Raw genomic sequence first — 27,866 nt, forward strand, 5'->3', positions numbered from 1 at the left:
GACATTTACTGTTTCCAATGAATAGCACACCCTGGTTGTGTAGCAGATTACCGCTCGCCCAACATTATGAGACAAACATCAAGGCATAAATAACCAGTATCGCATCGCAATTTGCAAGACAATAATGATTAATTGCTTTTCATTTTATAAATCATGTTGCACTAACTGGATGTCATTTCAGAGATGATGAGCATGTTTATTAACCTTTACACTAAGCTCCAGGACAGTACAGGGCTTATACAAAGGAAAGCAGAAATCTAGGCTGCAGGCTGACCCCAATGTTTACTTTTAATGAGCACTTTGGCTGATGAAAACTGCAGATAAGGGTGACTGTGGGAGCATGTCTGTCTTCCACTCTAAATATTGGGAGGGAGTCAGGGTGGTACTAAATGAGTTAGCCCACCTCTCTGATCTGTCATTTCTTCAACCTCTGTTCCCCAGCATTTTTCAATTTCATTAGTTTTTGCTCACTTTTGCACTCTTTATTGATGGTCTACTGCTTTTTTTTGTTCGCTTTTCTCTCATGTATTCACCACACGGTATACCTTTTGCTCTTGCCCATCTCCCCTCATGTCTTCTGAGAGAATCTTCTTTCATTTATTTCTTTCTCACACATCTTGTTTCCTAAATCAGTTGTTTTCTAGATCCCCTCTCTTCACTTCCACCTTTGCTGAGCTCTATATTCCACTCAGACTGCAATGGCCTTAAATATATGATTGGCTTTCATGTGCGTATGCAAAAGGCTATTGTGTGCTTGCATCTGAAAGGATGTGAAAGGCTGAGTGTGCACATGTGTATTTCTGGTGTGCATGCATGTGAAAGTCTATAGTTTGTATGTTTGAAAAGCTATGCTGCATATGAAAGGCTAGGTGTGCACATGTAAGGTTAAGGTCTGTGTCAATGTGAACATCAGCATTGCTCATCCAAAGCTGCAGTGCCATGGTATGTGTTGTTATGGGTATTGTGCATGTTACCATTTGGACACCATCTTAATTCAATGGCCGCACCAAAAGCTAAGATCATGGTTAACCCATCTATTACCAGGTTCTATAGTCCGAACCAAGCATGCAAAGTGTAGGCTAGTCTTTTTTAATTAATTCACATGCCATGTGATGGGAACTTAATCTGCATGCTGACATTCAACTTTCATGACAAACGTGAACTTTCCATTGAAAGTTGGCAGGTTTATAATTTGCCTGGCTGTACGAAAAGAATACATGAATCCTCCCCTAATTTGCAATTGTATTGACATCCCTGGAAGTGATACCACAGAAAAAGAGCTCATATCTAGCCTTAGATACTCAATGTGATGGTGGTAAATTACATTACAAAACGTTTTTATAAGTGAGCCAAGAGACAAATAACTTCGATGTGCAGATTAACAAGTAGCATTATCATTATTATATATGAAGCAGTACCTTGAGTGAGCTTTTTTCGTGTAGCGTACACATGTCAACTGAATGGCTTGTGGGCACTTCCAATTTTGGCACATAGCACACAGTGATATACAATGATTTACCAAGGATCACACACAGTTAATTGTGAAGCCGGGCTTTGAGACCAGTCTGCAACATAAGGCCCCTAACCAATCTTCCCAGATTTAGTTGATAGAAATAGTTCTTTGGTTTTTAAAGAATACTCTGTTTTGTAGAGATATTTGGAAACTTACAAAAAAATCATCATCCAAGCTGAAAAATATATAAATCCATATAGAAATATGTTGAGGACATATAATATGGTTGTAGCTTTATTTAACCATTCTTGAATGAAAAACTACAAGAAAACAAAGTAATGTGAAGCTACAAAAATATACTATGAGTTTGTGAAATGTACGTTTAAAGCCGAAGTTGGCTCAGAAATGTTATTGTCCCAATCGATCGGGCTTGTATTTTTAAGCATACTATAATCGATCTTAAAAAATTTCCTATGCATCTTACCTTAGTTTTCCTCACATTTACACATGCGAAAACAACGGGTTGGGCGCCACCATCTTGTGCTAATCTTATCCATTGATGCATCGCCCTAAGTTCAAGTGCCCTTGCAGCAAGACTATAGATTGCCCGCCCCTTCAACTGACATCACTAGATGCTTACAGCCTTTTTCACAATGCCAATGCACGTCTCGTGTCAACGTCCCCTGCGCACAAGCTATTGACGTGTCTCCATGGAAATGTCAAGACATCTCTTTCCTCAACAAGTATGAACAAACCCTTTTCGATCACACAACAATCGAGTTTCTTTTTCCTTTGTATCAGTGTATTTCATTTCAAGCCTCTGCGACTTGTTTCTGCTCTGTTCAGCTATCTTCCTAGTTTAACGACATGTGAACAGGAACTTTAGATTATCTAAACTGATTGAACTCAGTAGTTGCTTTTATTTAAATATTTCTGATATACAAAATTATTTACCAAACCATATTTAAATTCTACTTTTACAAGGCTTATTTTCTACATGTCTGCATGCAAAATGTCATAGTTTGTGCCTATTGTTCATGTCTTTGCACCGTTGGTTTTTGTAACATGGCAGTGTGTTCTCTTCACCTTCTTTAATAGTAGTAACTGTATGCAGGCAAACACATTCTTATTTTTCTGACTGTTGATTTTGTTCTTCAATATTTAGGAACAATGGAAATGATACAGACCTAGTATGAGCCCGAATATTCAGAGGAGGAATTATTTGAAAGAGAAAGAAACAGACTCAATGGGAAATCTAATGAGAGTCGTGATGATCAATCACTGAAGCCTGAACCCAGCTGCATTGAAGACGTTTCCACTTGATGTGTCTGCGATCGTTGCAAGTTTATGCCAACCAAGGTGGAGAACTGCTGCTGCCGAGAAAACTCTGGATGCTTGGCCTACATAGCTGAAGAAGACACACGACCACTATGCGTTACCGAGACTGGATGACTTTAGGGCAGCCTGCCTCACAAGATCTGTGTTGCGGATATAATGGTCCTTTTGCACAAACCTTTGGGCAACAGTTTGCCCTCATAATCCAAGTAACAAGTACGTTTACTCTAGATCTGATGTGTGTTTGACAACTGAGACGGCTAACATTTAATGTTCTCTTACATCATTGTAACTTCCATCGATCACTGACAAATGTTTTTTAATGTAATTTAAATACATTTCTCATACTGATGTAAAACCAGAGTATTCATCACTAGATGTAACGTGCGGATAATTACTTTTCTTTGACTTTGAACTTAAAAACAATCTGCCTGATTCATGGAATTATTTGCGTGCAAAATGCAGATTTGCGCACCTTTCTGCCCGAAACTCCCCATACGTCAAACAGGGATTTTCAGACAGAAAGGCGCCCAAATCTGCAATTTTCACGTAAATAATTCCATGAATCAGGCTAAATATTTCCCTAGGTTCCAAACTGTTATTGGTTCAATGGGCGTTCATATTTGTAATTTTTCGATACTTCAAATCACAAGTACTTTATTCTGAAAGCTAATTTCTTAAGGGTAACAATGCCATCGAATTTGGGGGGCGTTTCAAACGAAATAAATACAGTTATCTGGCTCATTCTAGTAAAATATTTCTGTTTCTCTTTCACAAGTGGTAGAGGATTGTGGCCTATCGTGTGTTTACATGGTGGATTCATGGAAGGCTTGGATTCCACATTCGATGTGTAATACCTGCCAGTGTCATTCGAGCCATTTGCGCGAAATTTCCCAGTGACAACGGACAGTAGAAGGGATTTTTATACACAGTACTGTAACCGCATCAATACAAGTTGTAGTTTGTTTGTGCCATCTACATTACCAAAGTAAATTTTAAAAAAGAGTTAATATGAATAGTTGTTTCAATTTTTCAGTAAGTCAACAACACATCCAATCATCTAGGAGGTAGTTTGGTGACATTTTGCGCTAGCCTCATGCCTATCCATCCCTTTCCAGTATGAATGGCAGTTCGCACCTATGACTGTGTGTTAGGCAGAAACCTGTGCAGCTCCCTTAGGGACCACTGCAAAAGATTTAAGACTACAGGTGTTAGCAGTAAACCCACTTGGTAGCAGTCTGTACCACCCAGATTTACCTGGTAGCTGTGGCTGAGCAGTCAGACTTCCCTCAAGAACAGTTAGGCAGTATGCAAAGTATACTCAATAGGCACTCAGATACAATAATACAAGCAAACACTGACCAGAGCTTTGGTATCAAAGTATATAATTATTTATTTATAAACACGCAGTTGAAACACTCCAGCACTCTTATTGTAAAATATTCTAAACACAGTTACTATTATGATATATACACCCCTTTTTCCCTTATTAGAAAATCACAGTAAGACACCAATTATTTTCATACAGAGGTGAGCGCTTAACTAGATTGCACTCTACTAAGGTTGTGAAAAAGGGAGGGAAAAAGACACAATATGCAGGGTTACACCACTCTACGATTCAGGAACACTATTAGCAAGGCAGAGAGCAAAAAGTCACTGGTGAGCCAAAGTCCAAAGGCTGGGCCCACTCTTAGAGCGAGCAGAGCACAAATGCGCCCAAGATCACACAGTTACACTAGGCTTAGAAAGTCTTGCAGAGGGTTCAGAAAAGAGTTTAGAGAGTCTTAGAAAAGTTTAGCCCAGGTGTCCCAGGCTAAACCAGGTTCGAAAGCCGGGGGCTAAATCTACCCCGTACAGTCGGTTGCAAGGGAAGCCAGGCGGGGCACGGTACCTTAAGTGGGAAGGATCCTCCAGCGGTGGCAGTTGTTCCTGGTAGCGGTTGCAAGTTGCGTCGTAATCCAGGGGAAGAGAAGATCTCGACGTGGAGGAAAGATGCAGGTCGTTGCACTACCAGGGCAGAAACCAGCCGCGGAGTTTTCCGGTAAAAGGTGGTAACTTTATCTCGCGGTCGTGGTAAAACGTGGTATCCTGGTTGTCGGGGTGCATATGGCACGAAAAGGCAAAGCGGGCACGAGATACGTCGGGAAAGCGAAAAGACGGTGAAACTGGTTATCCCCACCAGTCAAAGGAAGAAGACTCTCCGGCGGGAGATCTCCTCTGTCGTTGGGAAAAGTGGTGAGATGGTCCAGCAGGGCTCCACCGGTCGTGGTGTCGTGGCAGGTCGGCTCAGCTTCTCCCTCATCGGATTATTAGGTCCTTTGGCGACTTCTGAAGTTCCAGTCCCCAAAGCCCTGCTTTTATGCAGCAAACCCCCATTCACTCAGCCTAGCTGTCACTCAAACATGCTAAGTGGTGAGCCGGCCGGCTCACCACTTGGGCCAATCAGGACGGAGTGCGACTTGAGTTGCTAGACAACTCAGTCCAGGGTGCCTAAATTCCCCTCGACCCCTCCTACCCCAGACATAGTGGCACCACTTTGGAGGGCTTCTGTGGAGAAGCCCGCCAAAAAGTGGAACAAAGGGCTCGACTTGGGTTGGAGTCACAGAAGAGAACACAAACGCCATTTTAGAATCAAGTTTTGGCAAAAAATACCAACCGGAGAATTAATATTAATTAAATAAACCGGCGGTATGTTCGAGGCTACCTTAAATAATTAAATAATGATAGTAGCCTAAAACAATGGGAAATCCCATAGGAAAATATTTGCGGTTGAATATAAAAAGTAGTATCCACTGCCACCAGCCAAAACTCGATCAGGGGGGACGGAGACGTGCCCCCTCGACTAACAGACCCTGGGGCAATCGAATTGCCCCAGCCAGTACGTCCACAATATGATGGTTTGTATGGTTCTGTTCAGAATTTAAGACTAGTAAAGTCAATGGCGACTTTACATGCCCTGGGAGACAGTAGTCAGTCCCAGGGTATGGAGTCTATACTGGGGGGTCACTATGACACCCCTGTGTTACTGCACGGAGGGTGCTGTGTAACACACATCACAAAAACACATGAAACCCTATGGAGTAAAAGACCCCCTAGCCCATTAAACACATCTAGATTCAAAGAAACACACTCAAATCATGTCCAATAGTGAGGGTGAAAGAGTCTCACTCTTGGCAGGAGAAAAAAATAAACCCCAAAAATCCAGCAAAGCTGCTGGGGGACTCATTAGGTTAGGAAATTCAGCCTAAACAGAGAATTCTCCCTAACACTCACCGCCCCCCCCCCCGACTAAGGGACAGGAGGATTTAATCCACTCCTGGATGAACCTCATACCTCTAGTCGATGACATACATCCTAGAGAGTCCATCAGCATTTTGATGGTGACACCCTGACCTGTGCTCAATGGTGAAATCAAACCCTTGCAGGCAGATTGACCATCTCAATAGTTTTGGATTTTCTCCCTTCATTTGCATTAACCATCTCAAGGGTTAGTGGTCAGTCTGAATGACAAAAGTAGAACCATACAGGTATGGCCTAAACTTCTTCAGTGCCCACACAATAGCAAAGCATTCTCTTTCTATTGTTGCCCACCTTGTCTCAGGATCCTTCAGCTTACGGCTGATGAAGCAAATGGGGTGCTCCCTACCCTTCTCGTCCAGTTGGCTGAGGACTGCACCTATACCTACATTGGAAGCATCAGTTTTTACAATGAAAGTTCGGTGGTAGTCAGAAGCTCTCAATACTGGAGCTTGGCAAAGAGCTTTCTTCAGTTTTTCAAAGGCCTGATTGCATTCCTCATTCCATTTGACCTTCTTAGGGAATTTTGGAGAGGAGATTACATTCAGTGGAGAAGCTATGGTCCCATAGTTCTCAATGAAATTCCTGTAGTACCCAGTGAGGCCTAGGAAGGCTCTCACTTGGGTTTGAGTAGTAGGTGTTGTCCAATTTTGCACAGCTTCAATCTTGCTGAGCAAAGGTCTTATTTCCCCACCTCCTACCTCAGGTCCAAGGTAGACCACCTTACTTTGACCTATCTGGCATTTACTGTCCTTGATAGTCAAATTGGCCTGTCCAAGAGCCTGCACAACATGTCCTAGGTGGTTCACATGATCCTCCCAGGAGTGGCTGAAGACTGCAATGTCATCCAAGTATGCCATGCAGAAGTCCTCCATCCCAGCTAGAACTTGGTTTAACATCCTTTGGAATGTAGCAGGTGCATTTTTTAATCCAAAAGGCATGACCTTAAACTGGTACAAGTCAACTGGGGTGGAAAATGCAGTTTTCTCCTTGGCATGGTCTGTCAAGGCTATTTGCCAATAGCCTGACGTAAGGTCAAATGTGCTGAGGTACTTGGCTGCACCAAGTTTATCCACCAACTCATCTGTCCTTGGTAAAGGGTGGGCATCAGTCTTGGTGACTGCATTAAGAGTTCTATAGTCCACACAGAATCTCAAGTCTTTGGACCCTGCCTTTGGTACTAACACAACTGGGCTAGACCATGGACTAGTAGAGGGTTCTATTACCCCGAGAACAAGCATCTTCTTGACCTCCCCCTTGATATGGGGTCTCACATTTTCTGACATTCGGTATCCTCTGCTTTTGACTGGCAGACAGTCACCAGTGAGTATCTCGTGCTGTCCCCAAGGGGTCAAGCCTGGTGAGAGTGAAAACAGGGAGGCAACTGATTTAACATAGATTTGCACTCCTCTTGTTGCTCAGGTGTCAGATCTGAAGAGAGATTGACTCCTTCAATTTTTCCATCCAAAGGTACACCTCTGAGGAGATCAGGGAGAGACTCACTCTATTCTTCCTCTGCTGCTGAAGCTAGAAGCAAGGCTCCTACTTCAGGTCTGGAGATGTACGCCTTCAGTCGGCGTTACACTCACCTGACTCCCACGGAGGCGCTGGCCTGGTTCGCGCTGCTGTGACCTCTTCTAAGGTGATGCGCAGGGTTCGGAAGACGGACTGGACCGGGCCCCCAAATCTGGCTTGTCTGGCTCGCAGAAGTATCCTTCTGTAGGCGAAAATAGGGGATTAACTGTCTGCGGGGTAATGCAATCGGCCTCCCACTTTCCCCTCTCACCCTCCTTGAAACCCTTCTGTGATTTCTCGTAGCGTCTCACCTTAGGGTCTGGAAGGACGAGCTCTCCATCCTGCTTCTGATGCAGGGGCGCGTTGGTATCCAGTTACTTCACTGGATTTTCGGATTGGTGAGAACCAAACTTGCTTGGCTTCCAGGTAAGTTACTTGATAAGAGGTTCCCCTTGTGTCCATGCATTAATGTACTAATGCTAGTGTCTTTTTCCCCATAGGGGTCGGGGTACGGAATGCCGGGGAACACGCACCGACCCGAGATGAGAGGTGAAATCCTTGTAGAAATCAGGTAAGTCTTTAATGAGCGTTTTTTGGTAATGTCTTTTCATTCGCTCATTAACGCTGATGTCTCTTTTTCCCCTTAGGGGCCGGGGTCCGGAAATGCCAGGATGCGGCACGGACCCGAATTGAAGAGGGAATGAATCAACAGGTAAGTCTTAAGATGGAGATTTAGCTTTCCTTATTCCCTTCTCTCTCTCACCTTTTGTTCTGGTATTTTTCTCCCTAGGCGCTGGGGCGTGACTGCGAATCCGGATGATCGCTGCTGAACATGGAGGCGCCCTGTAAAGGTGAGTGGAATGCGGCGCTGCAGCGATCGACGCGATGAGCTTTTAAATTAAAGTCTTCCTTTTCAGGATTGTCGGGGAGATGTCTCCGGGATGCGGATTTAGCAGGTAAGGACTTTTCCTTCTTCTGTTCTCTTCTTCTCTTCCTTTGCAGGTGATCCCGGATGCTGGCAGGCATGGCAGAAGTCAGGATGCAGGAGCAGACACGGTGAGCGTCCAGCTGCTAGATGCAGAACAACGCGAAGCACGTGTGGCTGTTCGGTGGGGTTTAAATAGCCTTGGAAGAAGTTCCAGGTATGTATCCTTCCTCCAATCAGGTATGTATCCTTCCCTGACCAGGCCCGGATGGTAAATTAGTCCCACAGGTAAAGTAGTTCCTTTCAGGCCTCAAGGAGGCCGGGATCCTGCAGCATGGTCTGCATCAGGTAAGTGCACCCAAGCATTCCCATAATGAGCCTGACGCCTATGGCGCCAGGACTGATGTCTTTTATGAGCCTGGCGCCATAGGCGCCAGGACACTGTCCAAAGGGCCCCTATATGGGGTTGCTGGGTCCTTCCTTGGGGACTGGATGTCCGCTTTCGGGGACGCCGGGCTTGAACTGGCTCCCCGGGAGCGGGCATCATGACAGTCGGTTGGTGTGGAAGACTCTAGGAGCTTCCCTGGGTCTGCCCAGATCCACCAGATAGTTGACCTCTCCAAGTTTTCCCACAACTTTGAAGGGTCCCATCCATTTGTCCTGGAAGGCCCTCTGCCTTGTGGGGAGCATAACGAGAACTAGCTGGTCTTGAGTGAACTCAACCATGTTAGCCTTTTGATCATGCCAATGCTTGACCAAAGCTTGTCCAGCTTTCAGGTTATCACTAGCTTCTGCCATCATGTGTTACATTCTCCTTCGGAGACCTATCACATAGTCAGTCACTCTGACTGGCTTGAGGGGGGGAGCGCCTTCCAACCCCTCCTTAATCAGGGCCAATGGACCTCTAACCGGATGGCCATAGAGAAGTTCAAAGGGAGAATAACCTACTCCCACCTGAGGGACTTCTCTATAAGCAAAGAGAAGGCATGGCAGTAGAAGGTCCCACTTTCTTTTCAGGGGTTCCTCTAAAGCACCTATCATGCTCTTCATGGTTCTGTTAAAACTTTCTACCAGCCCATTGGTTTGGGGGTGGTAGGCGGTTGAGAACTTGTAAGTAACTCCACAGGTTTTCCACATGGCTTATATGTAGTGGGACATAAAGTTTGATCCCCTGTCAGAGATTACTTCCTTAAGAAACCCAACCCTGGTAAAAATACCAAGGAGGGCCTTAGCCACAGCCGGAGCTGTAACAGTTCTCATAGGTATTGCCTCAGGATATCTAGTAGCATGGTCTTCTACAACAAGGATAAACCGGTTGCCTGAGGATGTAGGGGGATCAAGGGGACCAACAATGTCAATCCCTACCCTCTCAAATGGGACTCCTACAACTGGGAGAGGCACTAATGGTGCCACATTCTTGGCGCCAACCTTACCAGAAGTTTGGCAGGTATGGCAGCTCTTGCAAAACTTATCTACTTCGACCCCCATTTTTGGCCAGTAGAAGTAGAGTGAGAGCCTTTCCTTGGTCTTCTTGAAACTCAGTGACCAGCCAAAGGAATCTCGTGGGCTAAGTGCAAGAACAGTTGTCTGTTTTCTTGAGTTACTACAAGGCGTTTGTAGTCTCCAGGTTCAGACTCAGTTGGTTCACTGTAGAAGAGGCCATCTTCCCAGTGCAACCTATACTTCCCAGGCTCCTGCCCATCAGCCTGAGCAGCTGCCTGTTGGCGGAGACCCTCCAGAGTTGGACATTCTCTTTGTCCCTTACGGAAAGCTGCCCTGCTGGGCCCACCTTCTGCCAGTAAAGACTGCAGCTCAGGATGGTCCTCAGGGTCTAGATCTCCAATAAGTTCTTGGCCTCCCACTAGCTCTTCTTCAGAGTCTAGTTCAACCATACAGGGTTGTACCTCTCTCTCAGCCTCAGCTGGAGGGGGAGTTACAGGTGTAACTGTCGGAAGCACTGGAGTGCTTGCTGCTGACTTTTTCCTAGGAGTCTTGGGTTGCCCCTTTGCTCCTGATCTGGTAGTTACTGCAGTGAGTTGCTCCAGTGGCAAAGGAGTGATCTCTGTCATGATCTCCTGAGATAACCCTCTCAGGGTTTTCTCTCTTGCAGGTTTTGTGAGCTCCTGTAACCTCTTACTAGGTGGTCTGGGGGTATGTGACACAACTCCAAGAGCTTTCAGGTCATTACCCAGCAGAACCCTACCTGGCACTTCACATTGTACACTGACAGGTATTTCTACAGCCATGTCATTACACTGGATGAGAACTGGTAACTGGGGACACATCTGCACAGGCCCTCCAACTAACTTGGTGAGGCATTTGGGTGCCTAAGCAACATCTTCTGCCTTGAAAAAAGATTCACCCACCACAGTTATGCTGGCCCCAGTGTCCCTAATGGCAGTAGTCTCCTGACCATTTACCTGGACACTGTCCTTATAATACTCTTTAGTATTATCTGGGATAGAATTATACACATCTAAATTCTGTTGTTCCCACAACCACAGAGAGACTAAAGAAACACTGGCTGAGACTCCAATGGGTTCATCAGCCAGCAGTAGAAAGTTTCCACTTGCCATTGGGATTTTCTCTTCTGGAGCGAAGGCTAAGGAGGCAAGTTGGATCCCTGAAGGTTTACCCTTGCATCTGGGATCTCCTTTCACATGGTCAGTAGAGCCACAAACAAAGCATTTACCAAATGCCTTCTGGAATGGAGGCTTGTTCTGACCTCCCTCTGGTTTAGCACCAGAGGAGACACTATTCTGCTGTGGTTTCCCTGGTGGCTTACCCTTCTGGTTTTGTTTGGGGCCCTCTTTGGAATTTGCAGTATTAGAATTCTCTTTGGAGTCCTTTTTAGGCTGTTTCCCCTCATCCTTTTTCTGAGTTACCCCAGAATCCTTGTGAGTGGCCCTGTTGGCAACCCACAAGTCAGCAGCTTTAGCTAGTTTTCGGGAATCTAATTCCTTTGAATCAGCCAAGTGCTGTCTGAGCTCAGGAGAGCAGGCATCATAAATTAACTCCAACATAACAAGATTCTTCATACCTTCATAAGTGTTCACTTTGTAACCCTTAATCCATCCCTCTAAGTTTTTCAACCCTTCACTCACCCAGGTAGCCCAAGGGGTACCATCATGCTTTTTGAGGGTTCTAAACCTCTTAAGATACTGGGAAGGGGTCTTCCCAAACCTAGCTATCAAAGCTAGTTTCACACATTCATACTCTTTCCTATCCTCCTCCCCCAACTCCATTACCACATCAGTTGCAACAGGGGGAAGCCTAGAGAACAACCAGGTGAGTAAGTCGTTTCCTGTGATGTTCTGGAGCCCATGATTATATTCAAACAGAGACAACCAATCCAACACATCCAACTTAGGCTCATACATACCAACCAATTCTTTAGGCATCCGGGGTCTTTTAGGACTGGAACTTCTAGAGGAGCCAGAGAGAGAAGCATTTTCGACAGACAATTTCTTCATTTCTAGCTCATGTTTGAGCTCAATTTCCCTTAGCCTTAGTTCTTGATTCATTTCCTGATGTCTCTGTTCAGCCAGAGTATTCAGTTTCTTGAACTCTAGTTCAAGTTTCATTTTCTCTAATTCGAGATATTGAGGACTTAGTGTGGGACTTGGTAAAGGCCCAGTAGGTACAGCAGGTAGGGCAGACAGAGGCCTAGGGGGGACAGTCACAGCAGCCTCACCCTCCTCTTCTGACTCTTCCTCAAGATTATCAACATTTGGATCAATATCAATTTCTATACTGTTATCTACATTTTCTGGCATGGTAGGTTCCTCAGACCCATCATCCAAACTTTGGTTAGCTAACAACCTTTCTATTAACTCCATTTTCTTGACTTTAGTCAGGAGGTTCTTATGCTTACACAATACTCTTAAACAATCAGCAGTTTTTGTAGCAAGGGACTCTTGACTATAAGTTTCCATAGTTGACATGTACGAAAGATTACTTTTTCAGTGCTAAGCTTTGTGGTTAGTTGTACTAAGGTATCCTCAAGCACTCTAAAGTGTATACTCAATACAAATCCCACCGCTATACACCAGTGTTAGGCAGAAACCTGTGCAGTTCCCTTAGGGACCACTGCAAAAGATTTAAGACTACAGGTGTTAGCAGTAAACCCACTTGGTAGCAGTCTGTATCACCCAGATTTACCTGGTAGCTGTGGCTGAGCAGTCAGACTTCCCTCAAGAAGAGTTAGGCAGTATGCAAAGTATACTCAATAGGCACTCAGATACAATAATACAAACAAACACTGACCAGAGCTTTGGTATCAAAGTATATAATTATTTATTTATAAACACACAGTTGAAACACTCCAGCACTCTTATTGTAAAATATTCTAAACACAGTTACTATTATGATATATACACCCCTTTTTCCCTTATTAGAAAATCACAGTAAGACACCACTTATTTTCATACAGAGGTGAGCGCTTAACTAGATTGCACTCTACTAAGGTTGTGAAAAAGGGAGGGAAAAAGACACAATATGCAGGGTTACACCACTCTACGATTCAGGAACACTATTAGCAAGGCAGAGAGCAAAAAGTCACTGGTGAGCCAAAGTCCAAAGGCTGGGCCGACTCTTAGAGAGAGCAGAGCACAAATGCGCCCAAGATCACACAGTTACACTAGGCTTAGAAAGTCTTGCAGAGGGTTCAGAAAAGAGTTTAGAGAGTCTTAGAAAAGTTTAGCCCAGGTGTCCCAGGCTAAACCAGGTTCGAAAGCCGGGGGCTAAATCTACCCCGTACAGTCGGTTGCAAGGGAAGCCAGGCGGGGCACGGTACCTTAAGTGGGAAGGATCCTCCAGCGGTGGCAGTTGTTCCTGGTAGCGGTTGCAAGTTGCGTCGTAATCCAGGGGAAGAGAAGATCTCGACGTGGAGGAAAGATGCAGGTCGTTGCACTACCAGGGCAGAAACCAGCCGCGGAGTTTTCCGGTAAAAGGTGGTAACTTTATCTCGCGGTCGTGGTAAAACGTGGTATCCTGGTTGTCGGGGTGCATATGGCACGAAAAGGCAAAGCGGGCACGAGATACGTCGGGAAAGCGAAAAGACGGTGAAACTGGTTATCCCCACCAGTCAAAGGAAGAAGACTCTCCGGCGGGAGATCTCCTCTGTCGTTGGGAAAAGTGGTGAGATGGTCCAGCAGGGCTCCACCGGTCGTGGTGTCGTGGCAGGTCGGCTCAGCTTCTCCCTCATCGGATTATTAGGTCCTTTGGCGACTTCTGAAGTTCCAGTCCCCAAAGCCCTGCTTTTATGCAGCAAACCCCCATTCACTCAGCCTAGCTGTCACTCAAACATGCTAAGTGGTGAGCCGGCCGGCTCACCACTTGGGCCAATCAGGACGGAGTGCGACTTGAGTTGCTAGACAACTCAGTCCAGGGTGCCTAAATTCCCCTCGACCCCTCCTACCCCAGACATAGTGGCACCACTTTGGAGGGCTTCTGTGGAGAAGCCCGCCAAAAAGTGGAACAAAGGGCTCGACTTGGGTTGGAGTCACAGAAGAGAACACAAACGCCATTTTAGAATCAAGTTTTGGCAAAAAATACCAACCGGAGAATTAATATTAATTAAATAAACCGGCGGTATGTTCGAGGCTACCTTAAATAATTAAATAATGATAGTAGCCTAAAACAATGGGAAATCCCATAGGAAAATATTCGCGGTTGAATATAAAAAGTAGTATCCACTGCCACCAGCCAAAACTCGATCAGGGGGGACGGAGACGTGCCCCCTCGACTAACAGACCCTGGGGCAATCGAATTGCCCCAGCCAGTACGTCCACAATATGATGGTTTGTATGGTTCTGTTCAGAATTTAAGACTAGTAAAGTCAATGGCGACTTTACATGCCCTGGGAGACAGTAGTCAGTCCCTGGGTATGGAGTCTATACTGGGGGGTCACTATGACACCCCTGTGTTACTGCATGGAGGGTGCTGTGTAACACACATCACAAAAACACATGAAACCCTATGGAGTAAAAGACCCCCTAGCCCATTAAACACATCTAGATTCAAAGAAACACACTCAAATCATGTCCAAGAGTGAGGGTGAAAGAGTCTCACTCTTGGCAGGAGAAAAAAATAAACCCCAAAAATCCAGCAAAGCTGCTGGGGGACTCATTAGGTTAGGAAATTCAGCCTAAACAGAGAATTCTCCCTAACACTCGCCGCCCCCCCCCCCCGACTAAGGGACAGGAGGATTTAATCCACTCCTGGATGAACCTCATACCTCTAGTCGATGACATACATCCTAGAGAGTCCATCAGCATTTTGATGGTGACACCCTGACCTGTGCTCAATGGTGAAATCAAACCCTTGCAGGCAGATTGACCATCTCAATAGTTTTGGATTTTCTCCCTTCATTTGCATTAACCATCTCAAGGGTTAGTGGTCAGTCTGAATGACAAAAGTAGAACCATACAGGTATGGCCTAAACTTCTTCAGTGCCCACACAATAGCAAAGCATTCTCTTTCTATTGTTGCCCACCTTGTCTCAGGATCCTTCAGCTTACGGCTGATGAAGCAAATGGGGTGCTCCCTACCCTTCTCGTCCAGTTGGCTGAGGACTGCACCTATACCTACATTGGAAGCATCAGTTTTTACAATGAAAGTTCAGTGGTAGTCAGAAGCTCTCAATACTGGAGCTTGGCAAAGAGCTTTCTTCAGTTTTTCAAAGGCCTGATTGCATTCCTCATTCCATTTGACCTTCTTAGGGAATTTTGGAGAGGAGATTACATTCAGTGAAGAAGCTATGGTTCCATAGTTCTCAATGAAATTCCTGTAGTACCCAGTGAGGCCTAGGAAGGCTCTCACTTGGGTTTGAGTAGTAGGTGTTGTCCAATTTTGCACAGCTTCAATCTTGCTGAGCAAAGGTCTTATTTCCCCACCTCCTACCTCAGGTCCAAGGTAGACCACCTTACTTTGACCTATCTGGCATTTACTGTCCTTGATAGTCAAATTGGCCTGTCCAAGAGCCTGCACAACATGTCCTAGGTGGTTCACATGATCCTCCCAGGAGTGGCTGAAGACTGCAATGTCATCCAAGTATGCCATGCAGAAGTCCTCCATCCCAGCTAGAACTTGGTTTAACATCCTTTGGAATGTAGCAGGTGCATTTTTTAATCCAAAAGGCATGACCTTAAACTGGTACAAGTCAACTGGGGTGGAAAATGCAGTTTTCTCCTTGGCATGGTCTGTCAAGGCTATTTGCCAATAGCCTGACGTAAGGTCAAATGTGCTGAGGTACTTGGCTGCACCAAGTTTATCCACCAACTCATCTGTCCTTGGTAAAGGGTGGGCATCAGTCATGGTGACTGCATTAAGAGTTCTATAGTCCACACAGAATCTCAAGTCTTTGGACCCTGCCTTTGGTACTAACACAACTGGGCTAGACCATGGACTAGTAGAGGGTTCTATTACCCCGAGAACAAGCATCTTCTTGACCTCCCCCTTGATATGGGGTCTCACATTTTCTGACATTCGGTATCCTCTGCTTTTGACTGGCAGACAGTCACCAGTGAGTATCTCGTGCTGTCCCCAAGGGGTCAAGCCTGGTGAGAGTGAAAACAGGGAGGCAAACTGATTTAACATAGATTTGCACTCCTCTTGTTGCTCAGGTGTCAGATCTGAAGAGAGATTGACTCCTTCAATTTTTCCATCCAAAGGTACACCTCTGAGGAGATCAGGGAGAGACTCACTCTATTCTTCCTCTGCTGCTGAAGCTAGAAGCAAGGCTCCTACTTCAGGTCTGGAGATGTACGCCTTCAGTCGGCGTTAACCTCACCTGACTCCCACGGAGGCGCTGGCCTGGTTCGCGCTGCTGTGACCTCTTCTAAGGTGATGCGCAGGGTTCGGAAGACGGACTGGACCGGGCCCCCAAATCTGGCTTGTCTGGCTCGCAGAAGTATCCTTCTGTAGGCGAAAATAGGGGATTAACTGTCTGCGGGGTAATGCAATCGGCCTCCCACTTTCCCCTCTCACCCTCCTTGAAACCCTTCTGTGATTTCTCGTAGCGTCTCACCTTAGGGTCTGGAAGGACGAGCTCTCCATCCTGCTTCTGATGCAGGGGCGCGTTGGTATCCAGTTACTTCACTGGATTTTCGGATTGGTGAGAACCAAACTTGCTTGGCTTCCAGGTAAGTTATTTGATAAGAGGTTCCCCTTGTGTCCATGCATTAATGTACTAATGCTAGTGTCTTTTTCCCCATAGGGGCCGGGGTACGGAATGCCGGGGAACACGCACCGACCCGAGATGAGAGGTGAAATCCTTGTAGAAATCAGGTAAGTCTTTAATGAGCGTTTTTTGGTAATGTCTTTTCATTCGCTGTTAACGCTGATGTCTCTTTTTCCCCTTAGGGGACGGGGTCCGGAAATGCCAGGATGCGGCACGGACCCGAATTGAAGAGGGAATGAATCAACAGGTAAGTCTTAAGATGGAGATTTAGCTTTCCTTATTCCCTTCTCTCTCTCACCTTTTGTTCTGGTATTTTTCTCCCTAGGCGCTGGGGCGTGACTGCGAATCCGGATGATCGCTGCTGAACATGGAGGCGCCCTGTAAAGGTGAGTGGAATGCGGCGCTGCAGCGATCGACGCGATGAGCTTTTAAATTAAAGTCTTCCTTTTCAGGATTGTCGGGGAGATGTCTCCGGGATGCGGATTTAGCAGGTAAGGACTTTTCCTTCTTCTGTTCTCTTCTTCTCTTCCTTTGCAGGTGATCCAGGATGCTGGCAGGCATGGCAGAAGTCAGGATGCAGGAGCAGACACGGTGAGCGTCCAGCTGCTAGATGCAGAACAACGCGAAGCACGTGTGGCTGTTCGGGTGGGGTTTAAATAGCCTTGGAAGAAGTTCCAGGTATGTATCCTTCCTCCAATCAGGTATGTATCCTTCCCTGACTACGCCCGGATGGTAAATTAGTCCCACAGGTAAAGTAGTTCCTTTCAGGCCTCAAGGAGGCCGGGATCCTGCAGCATGGTCTGCATCAGGTAAGTGCACCCAAGCATTCCCATAATGAGCCTGACGCCTATGGCGCCAGGACTGATGTCTTTTATGAGCCTGGCGCCATAGGCGCCAGGACACTGTCCAAAGGGCCCCTATATGGGGTTGCTGGGTCCTTCCTTGGGGACTGGATGTCCGCTTTCGGGGACGCCGGGCTTGAACTGGCTCCCCGGGAGCGGGCATCATGACAGTCGGTTGGTGTGGAAGACTCTAGGAGCTTCCCTGGGTCTGCCCAGATCCACCAGATAGTTGACCTCTCCAAGTTTTCCCACAACTTTGAAGGGTCCCATCCATTTGTCCTGGAAGGCCCTCTGCCTTGTGGGGAGCATAACGAGAACTAGCTGGTCTTGAGTGAACTCAACCATGTTAGCCTTTTGATCATGCCAATGCTTGACCAAAGCTTGTCCAGCTTTCAGGTTATCACTAGCTTCTGCCATCATGTGTTACATTCTCCTTCGGAGACCTATCACATAGTCAGTCACTCTGACTGGCTTGAGGGGGGGAGCGCCTTCCAACCCCTCCTTAATCAGGGCCAATGGACCTCTAACCGGATGGCCATAGAGAAGTTCAAAGGGAGAATAACCTACTCCCTCCTGAGGGACTTCTCTATAAGCAAAGAGAAGGCATGGCAGTAGAAGGTCCCACTTTCTTTTCAGGGGTTCCTCTAAAGCACCTATCATGCTCTTCATGGTTCTGTTAAAACTTTCTACCAGCCCATTGGTTTGGGGGTGGTAGGCGGTTGAGAACTTGTAAGTAACTTCACAGGTTTTCCACATGGCTTATATGTAGTGGGACATAAAGTTTGATCCCCTGTCAGAGATTACTTCCTTAAGAAACCCAACCCTGGTAAAAATACCAAGGAGGGCCTTAGCCACAGCCGGAGCTGTAACAGTTCTCATAGGTATTGCCTCAGGATATCTAGTAGCATGGTCTTCTACAACAAGGATAAACCGGTTGCCTGAGGATGTAGGGGGATCAAGGGGACCAACAATGTCAATCCCTACCCTCTCAAATGGGACTCCTACAACTGGGAGAGGCACTAATGGTGCCACATTCTTGGCGCCAACCTTACCAGAAGTTTGGCAGGTATGGCAGCTCTTGCAAAACTTATCTACTTCGACCCCCATTTTTGGCCAGTAGAAGTAGAGTGAGAGCCTTTCCTTGGTCTTCTTGAAACTCAGTGACCAGCCAAAGGAATCTCGTGGGCTAAGTGCAAGAACAGTTGTCTGTTTTCTTGAGGTACTACAAGGCGTTTGTAGTCTCCAGGTTCAGACTCAGTTGGTTCACTGTAGAAGAGGCCATCTTCCCAGTGCAACCTATACTTCCCAGGCTCCTGCCCATCAGCCTGAGCAGCTGCCTGTTGGCGGAGACCCTCCAGAGTTGGACATTCTCTTTGTCCCTTACGGAAAGCTGCCCTGCTGGGCCCACCTTCTGCCAGTAAAGACTGCAGCTCAGGATGGTCCTCAGGGTCTAGATCTCCAATAAGTTCTTGGCCTCCCACTAGCTCTTCATCCGAGTCTAGTTCAACCATACAGGGTTGTACCTCTCTCTCAGCCTCAGCTGGAGGGGGAGTTACAGGTGTAACTGTCGGAAGCACTGGAGTGCTTGCTGCTGACTTTTTCCTAGGAGTCTTGGGTTGCCCCTTTGCTCCTGATCTGGTAGTTACTGCAGTGAGTTGCTCCAGTGGCAAAGGAGTGATCTCTGTCATGATCTCCTGAGATAACCCTCTCAGGGTTTTCTCTCTTGCAGGTTTTGTGAGCTCCTGTAACCTCTTACTAGGTGGTCTGGGGGTATGTGACACAACTCCAAGAGCTTTCAGGTCATTACCCAGCAGAACCCTACCTGGCACTTCACATTGTACACTGACAGGTATTTCTACAGCCATGTCATTACACTGGATGAGAACTGGTAACTGGGGACACATCTGCACAGGCCCTCCAACTAACTTGGTGAGGCATTTGGGTGCCTAAGCAACATCTTCTGCCTTGAAAAAAGATTCACCCACCACAGTTATGCTGGCCCCAGTGTCCCTAATGGCAGTAGTCTCCTGACCATTTACCTGGACACTGTCCTTATAATACTCTTTAGTATTATCTGGGATAGAATTATACACATCTAAATTCTGTTGTTCCCACAACCACAGAGAGACTAAAGAAACACTGGCTGAGACTCCAATGGGTTCATCAGCCAGCAGTAGAAAGTTTCCACTTGCCATTGGGATTTTCTCTTCTGGAGCGAAGGCTAAGGAGGCAAGTTGGATCCCTGAAGGTTTACCCTTGCATCTGGGATCTCCTTTCACATGGTCAGTAGAGCCACAAACAAAGCATTTACCAAATGCCTTCTGGAATGGAGGCTTGTTCTGACCTCCCTCTGGTTTAACACCAGAGGAGACACTATTCTGCTGTGGTTTCCCTGGTGGCTTACCCTTCTGGTTTTGTTTGGGGCCCTCTTTGGAATTTGCAGTATTAGAATTCTCTTTGGAGTCCTTTTTAGGCTGTTTCCCCTCATCCTTTTTCTGAGTTACCCCAGAATCCTTGTGAGTGGCCCTGTTGGCAACCCACAAGTCAGCAGCCTTAGCTAGTTTTCGGGAATCTAATTCCTTTGAATCAGCCAAGTGCTGTCTGAGCTCAGGAGAGCAGGCATCATAAATTAACTCCAACATAACAAGATTCTTCATACCTTCATAAGTGTTCACTTTGTAACCCTTAATCCATCCCTCTATGTTTTTCAACCCTTCACTCACCCAGGTAGCCCAAGGGGTACCATCATGCTTTTTGAGGGTTCTAAACCTCTTAAGATACTGGGAAGGGGTCTTCCCAAACCTAGCTATCAAAGCTAGTTTCACACATTCATACTCTTTCCTATCCTCCTCCCCCAACTCCATTACCACATCAGTTGCAACAGGGGGAAGCCTAGAGAACAACCAGGTGAGTAAGTCGTTTCCTGTGATGTTCTGGAGCCCATGATTATATTCAAACAGAGACAACCAATCCAACACATCCAACTTAGGCTCATACATACCAACCAATTCTTTAGGCATCCGGGGTCTTTTAGGACTGGAACTTCTAGAGGAGCCAGAGAGAGAAGCATTTTCGACAGACAATTTCTTCATTTCTAGCTCATGTTTGAGCTCAATTTCCCTTAGCCTTAGTTCTTGATTCATTTCCTGATGTCTCTGTTCAGCCAGAGTATTCAGTTTCTTGAACTCTAGTTCAAGTTTCATTTTCTCTAATTCGAGATATTGAGGACTTAGTGTGGGACTTGGTAAAGGCCCAGTAGGTACAGCAGGTAGGGCAGACAGAGGCCTAGGGGGGACAGTCACAGCAGCCTCACCCTCCTCTTCTGACTCTTCCTCAAGATTATCAACATTTGGATCAATATCAATTTCTATACTGTTATCTACATTTTCTGGCATGGTAGGTTCCTCAGACCCATCATCCAAACTTTGGTTAGCTAACAACCTTTCTATTAACTCCATTTTCTTGACTTTAGTCAGGAGGTTCTTATGCTTACACAATACTCTTAAACAATCAGCAGTTTTTGTAGCAAGGGACTCTTGACTATAAGTTTCCATAGTTGACATGTACGAAAGATTACTTTTTCAGTGCTAAGCTTTGTGGTTAGTTGTACTAAGGTATCCTCAAGCACTCTAAAGTGTATACTCAATACAAATCCCACCGCTATACACCAGTGTTAGGCAGAAACCTGTGCAGTTCCCTTAGGGACCACTGCAAAAGATTTAAGACTACAGGTGTTAGCAGTAAACCCACTTGGTAGCAGTCTGTATCACCCAGATTTACCTGGTAGCTGTGGCTGAGCAGTCAGACTTCCCTCAAGAAGAGTTAGGCAGTATGCAAAGTATACTCAATAGGCACTCAAATACAATAATACAAACAAACACTGACCAGAGCTTTGGTATCAAAGTATATAATTATTTATTTATAAACACACAGTTGAAACACTCCAGCACTCTTATTGTAAAATATTCTAAACACAGTTACTATTATGATATATACACCCCTTTTTCCCTTATTAGAAAATCACAGTAAGACACCACTTATTTTCATACAGAGGTGAGCGCTTAACTAGATTGCACTCTACTAAGGTTGTGAAAAAGGGAGGGAAAAAGACACAATATGCAGGGTTACACCACTCTACGATTCAGGAACACTATTAGCAAGGCAGAGAGCAAAAAGTCACTGGTGAGCCAAAGTCCAAAGGCTGGGCCGACTCTTAGAGAGAGCAGAGCACAAATGCGCCCAAGATCACACAGTTACACTAGGCTTAGAAAGTCTTGCAGAGGGTTCAGAAAAGAGTTTAGAGAGGCTTAGAAAAGTTTAGCCAAGGTGTCCCAGGCTAACCCAGATTCGAAAGCCGGGGGCTAAATCTACCCCGTACAGTCGGTTGCAAGGGAAGCCAGGCGGGGCACGTTACCTTAAGTGGGAAGGATCCTCCAGCGGTGGCAGTTGTTCCTGGTAGTGGTTGCAAGTTGCGTCGTCGTCCAGGGGAAGAGAAGATCTCGACGTGGAGGAAAGATGCAGGTCGTTGCACTACCAGGGCAGAAACCAGCCACGGAGTTTTCCGGTAAAAGGTGGTACCTTTATCTCGCGGTCGTGGTAAAACGTGGTATCCTGGTTGCCAGGGTGCTTAGCATGGGCAAGGCGGCCACGAGATACGTCGGGAAAGCTCAAAGACGGTGAAACTGGTTATCCCCACCAGTCAAAGGAAGAAGACTCTCCGGCGGGAGATCTCCTCTGTCGTTGGGAAAAGTGGTGAGACGGTCCAGCAGGGCTCCACCGGTCGTGGTGTCGTGGCAGGTCGGCTCAGCTTCTCCCTCGTCAGATTTTTAGGTCCTTTGGCGACTTCTGAAGTTCCAGTCCCCAAAGCCCTGCTTTTATGCAGCAAACCCCCATTCACTCAGCCTAGCTGTCACTCAAACATGCTAAGTGGTGAGCCAGCCGGCTCACCACTTCGGCCAATCAGGACGGAGTGCGACTTGAGTTGCCTAGACAACTCAGTCCAGGGTGCCTAAATTCCCCTCCACCCCTCCTAAGTACCCCAGACATAGTGGCACCACTTTGGAGGGCTTCTGTGGAGAAGCCCGCCAAAAAGTGGAACAAAGGGCTCGACTTGGGTTGGAGTCACAGAAGAGAACACAAACGCCATTTTAGAATCAAGTTTTGGCAAAAAATACCAACCGGAGAATTAATATTAATTAAATAAACTGGTGGTATGTTCGAGGCTACCTTAAATAATTAAATAAAGGTAGTAGCCTAAAACAATGGGAAATCCCATAGGAAAATATTCGTGGTTGAATATAAAAAGTAGTATCCACTGCCACCAGCCAAAACTCGATCAGGGGGGACGGAGACGTGCTCCCTCGACTAACAGACCCTGGGGCAATCGAATTGCCCCAGCCAGTACGTCCACAATATGATGGTTTGTACTGGTTCTGTTCAGAATTTAAGACTAGTAAAGTCAATGGTGACTTTACATGCCCTGGGAGACAGTAGTCAGTCCCAGGGTATGGAGTCTATACTGGGGGGTCACTATGACACCCCTGTGTTACTGCACGGAGGGTGCTGTGTAACACACATCACAAAAACACATGAAACCCTATGGAGTAAAAGACCCCCTAGCCCATTAAACACATCTAGATTCAAAGAAACACACTCAAATCATGTCCAAGAGTGAGGGTGAAAGAGTCTCACTCTTGGCAGGAGAAAAAAATAAACCCCAAAAATCCAGCAAAGCTGCTGGGGGACTCACTAGGTTAGAAAATTCAGCCTAAACAGAGAATTCTCCCTAACACTGTGTGCTCCCGAGGGGGCTGGCTGCATGGGGACGCTCAAGGTGCCAAACACCATTTACACCACAAAGGGGTCTACCGTTACTGCAACCTTTGTCCACATGGTATGTATGTATGTATGTATCCCTTGAACATTGTTTCTGGCCATTTGCGCTGGCCTCACGCCCATTCATCCCCCTCCAGTATCAATGGCAGTTCGCACCTATGACCGTGCTCTCCAGAGGGGGCTGAGTGCATGGGGACACTCAAGGTGTCGAACACCATGTACACCTCAAAGGGGTCTACCGTTACTGCAACCTTTGTCCACATGGCCTCCCCAGACCCAGTGTCTCCAGACTCCCCTTTGAAGACCCTGTCCCTGCAATCAACATATGTATGTATCCCTTGAACATTGTTCTGGGCCTATTGCGCTTGCCTCACGCCCATCCAACCCCCTCCAGTATCAATGGCAGTTCGCACCTATGACCGTGCGCTGCTGAGGGGGCTGGGTGCATGGGTATGAGGATGTCAAACATTGACATCGAGGCTTGGTGGGTGCCAATGAACACGTCACACATTCACATACACACACACTTTTTCAAGTTTTTATAAACATCTTGATAGTTATCTAGGGAACATCTCTGCAATCCACAAGGTATATCGCCATCGATCTACTTGTTACCAGGCTTGCTGAATTGGCTCATCTGTTTCGTCCAAGGAAGGGTTGGTCAACTATTTTGTTCTGTAGTTTCATCGATCGGTGCTCAGAAAGTTTCAATTGCTTTATACCCAATGTACACCATATTCTCATTTTAATTTATCTCAAAGAGTTAACCATTATCGAACGGTTTATGTATTTTATCTCTGAAATTAGCACATTTCATTACAGGGCATATCAACGCTTCAATGACGATAAACAGAGCTGCTCATAGTCAGACCACCTGCCAAAATCAACTCACTACATCCTGCCTACACTTCCTTCAGCATAGACTGCACCACAATCCCAACCCTCAAACAGGTGAAAACCCTCGGTGTCTACTTAGATTCCACTCTAACTATGACTAAACAAATCAACACACTCTCTTCAGCCACCTCCTACACCTCAAAACTCATTGAACTGAGCCGCAAATTCCTCACGCCCAAAAACTGTGTCACATTAGCAAGAGCTCTTATACTCTCAAAACTCGATTACTGCAATGTACTCTTCTTAGGCATCTCCAACAATAATCTGACCAAACTCCAACTCATGCAGAACAAAGCCCTCCGAGCAGCATTAGGCATAAAAAACACATCTCTAGTACCAGAAGAGATACTCGTTGGCTTCCCATAAAGGCAGGGATCATTTTCAAAACCCTATGTATTACACATAAATGTATCACTAATAAAGCCCCCAAATACCTCAACAACATTATCCAAAAAAAATCTTCCTCCAGAACCCTTAGGTCCAGCAACAACCATCTTCTAGAAATCCCCTGATACAAAAAAGTAAGAGCGGGGGGTAGCAGCTTCAAAGTCTCAGCACCCATACACTGGAACGCCCTCCCAACCATCATCAAGAATGAGGAATCGCACCAGCTAAGCAAAAGAATCACTGACAACCTGGCTATTCGACCAATACTAATCACTTCAATACATTTGATAGCTGTATTTAGCCAACAGACTTAGATTACGAACATGCCTACCCACAACAACTAACTACTAGACTTGGTCGACTGCCAGTCGCTGAGCTACTCTTACAACTTAGTAAACCTTTGGCACCAGCCTATGCCCTTGACCTAACCGGAGACAAACTGCTCTGCTCTCCCACCACTACGTCTTATAGTACCATAATGCCACAAATTATGAGCTCCAAAATCTATCATTGATTACCAGACATCATTGTGGCCCCCCACCAGACATAGATAAGTATCTTTAGGATAGGATGACTTCCACCCTCCTCTATTTGACCACTCTCTGGTCCACAATGATAACAGTAAACCTCCTTACGCAATGTATGCCCACTGCAATTTCAAACTCTGATGAGAGTCTACTGACCCTCACCCCAAACACTGACCTTCAGCCTATAAAATTACCTATCCCCTTCCACTCCCTAACAAACGTCCCATGTGACACCTTTAGCAGAAATGCCAAATTACGATCAAGAGGACCGAAAATCTACGAACATCCAGCCAGACTAGTCACCAATCCTAATACTAGAAGTGACGCCCAATGTAATGCCACTAAACTAAACACCTCCCCCACTAACAATCCTATTAACACTCACTGCAAACTTAGTAATAGGACATCCAAAAAGAAAAGTCATGCCATTTCAGTGACACCTAAACCAAACACCCCTCTGAAGGGGGCCCTTATTAATGCTAGATCACTAATAGCACATGCCACAGAAATTGCAGATCTCATCCAAACAGGTGACTATGACCTCCTAGCCATAACGGAAACCTGGCTTCACCAAGCAGCAGGACCCGCTCTGATGCTTGCCGTGCCCCCGAATTACAACATTCTCAGAGAAGACAGAACCAATTCTCGAGGAGGCGGTCTAGCCATCATCACAAAAAATAATCTCACTAGAAAAATAGAAACGCCATCAATCACCAAATCCTGCGAATCCTTAACCGCCAAACTTTTAATCTCATCCTCTCAATCTATTAATATACACCTCATCTATAGGCCACCAGGTCCCATCAGAACCTTTGAGGATGACATCTCCACGATCCTACAAATAACTTAAAAACAATCACAAGCCATCCTTCTGGCAGACCTGAACTTAGGTTTCAACGACCACAAAGACTCACATGCCACTAATATCGCCAATGTCATCACAGAATTAGGATTTACCCAAAGAATATCTGAACCTACCCACATAAAAGGTCGAACACTCGACTGGGTAGCCAACCACAACTATTACTCATGTCAGTCCACAAATATGGACAGACCACACGCTTATAACCTTCCTAATAAATGAAAATACTACCCAACCTAACGAAAATATACTAGCTACCCCCTTACGAACCAGAAATTAAAAAAACATAACCACGGACAAACTGCTACCACTTATCCTCCCAGCTCTAAACGCCCTACCGGAATCACTAAACCCTTCAGCTCTAGTGAATGAATACAACTCAACCATAACCATAGCCTTGGACACTATCGCCCCCTTGAAAATGAGAAAAAGTAAGCCCAGAGCACACTTAAACACATGGTTCACCCCCTACCTCAAATCCCTAAGGATTGAAAAACGCAAATGTGAATCCGCCTGGCAATTAACTCCATCTGAGACTAACAAAGAGGCTCTTACCAACGCCTCCAGGACTTACAAAAATGAAATAAAGGGAGCAAAAAAAGAGAACTTTAACAATAGAATACTGCAGGCAAAATCCGGAACCAATGAGCTATTCATTATACTAAAGGAACTGGAAAACCTCATCCCTGCCCCGGATAACTGTGACAAAAATAAAATGTGGTGTTCCAACATCGAAAAAGTACTAAATGACAAAATAACTCACTTCAATCAAAATTGAGAAAAAGAAACTAATTATTCCTCCCTCAACCACTCTAAGAGGTAAACCACCCACACCTACCAAGCCAGAACAAAAATTCAATTTCACTAAAGTGACTATTCCAGAGATTGAAAAGATAATAATCTCGCTCAAACCCTCCAACTGTCGAGGCGACATTTGCCCAGCCCAACTGATAAAAGATGCGGCCAGAGACCTATCCCCATTCATTTCTAAACTCATTAATGCTTCCTTTGCATCAGGCACGATACCAGACAACCTCAAACAATCATGAGTCCTCCCCCTCCTGAAAAAGCCAACCTTGGACCCATCTACCCCGACTAACTATAGGCCAATTACAACGGTGCCATTTCTGCTAAAAATACTAGAGAGAGTGGCTTACTTACAGATCCAAAATTACTTGGAGCTGCATCAACTACTAGGCACCAGACAATCAGGTTTCAGGCCTCAGCACGGTACAGAAACCGCGCTCATCGATCTCAAAACCCAGGTCGTTTTTCTGAGAGACCTTGAAAAAACAGCATTACTCCTCCTACTGGATCCCTCAGCGGCTTTTGACTTGGTAGATCATGATGTGCTCTGCACCCACTTGGAATTTGCCGCCCACTTCTCCACACATGTCATTGCATGGATCAAGTCGTTCTTAAGTGGTAGAACTATTAGGGTTTTCTCTGCCTCTGCAGCGGCTGACCCAGAACCTATCACAAGTGACGTTCCCCAGGTCTCCTGCATCTCCCCTACCATGTATAATATTTTCACAAAGCCCCTGTTCGATGATCTGGACTTTCTGGGTGTCACCTACACGAATTATCCAGATGACACTCAGATCCTCATCCCACTTTCGCAGGATTATGAACAAGATCTGGGCTTGGTGAACAAGATATACCTCATCATTCAGGCATGGATGACCCGTCACGGTCTATGTCTGAATGATGACAAAACGGAACTCATCATTTTGGGGAATGCACAAAATATCAAAATATCGAATGATGACTATTCATCATTCGTTATAGATGGCAATACCATCAAAGTAG

The 27,866-nt window shown here is 45.8% G+C and overlaps 1 protein-coding gene across 1 annotated transcript in view; it reads right to left on the reverse strand.

The window, feature by feature from the left end:
- LOC138505085 (sperm-specific sodium:proton exchanger-like) overlaps nt 1-27,866 on the reverse strand; it is a 3,031,181-nt gene that overhangs the window by 2,501,452 nt on the left and 501,863 nt on the right. The gene's annotated exons all lie outside the window — the stretch shown is intronic.

Source organism: Ambystoma mexicanum, chromosome 11 (genome assembly GCF_040938575.1).
Source record: "Ambystoma mexicanum isolate Mex_15411 chromosome 11, UKY_AmexF1_1, whole genome shotgun sequence".
In the NCBI taxonomy this organism is placed as follows: domain Eukaryota; kingdom Metazoa; phylum Chordata; class Amphibia; order Caudata; family Ambystomatidae; genus Ambystoma; species Ambystoma mexicanum.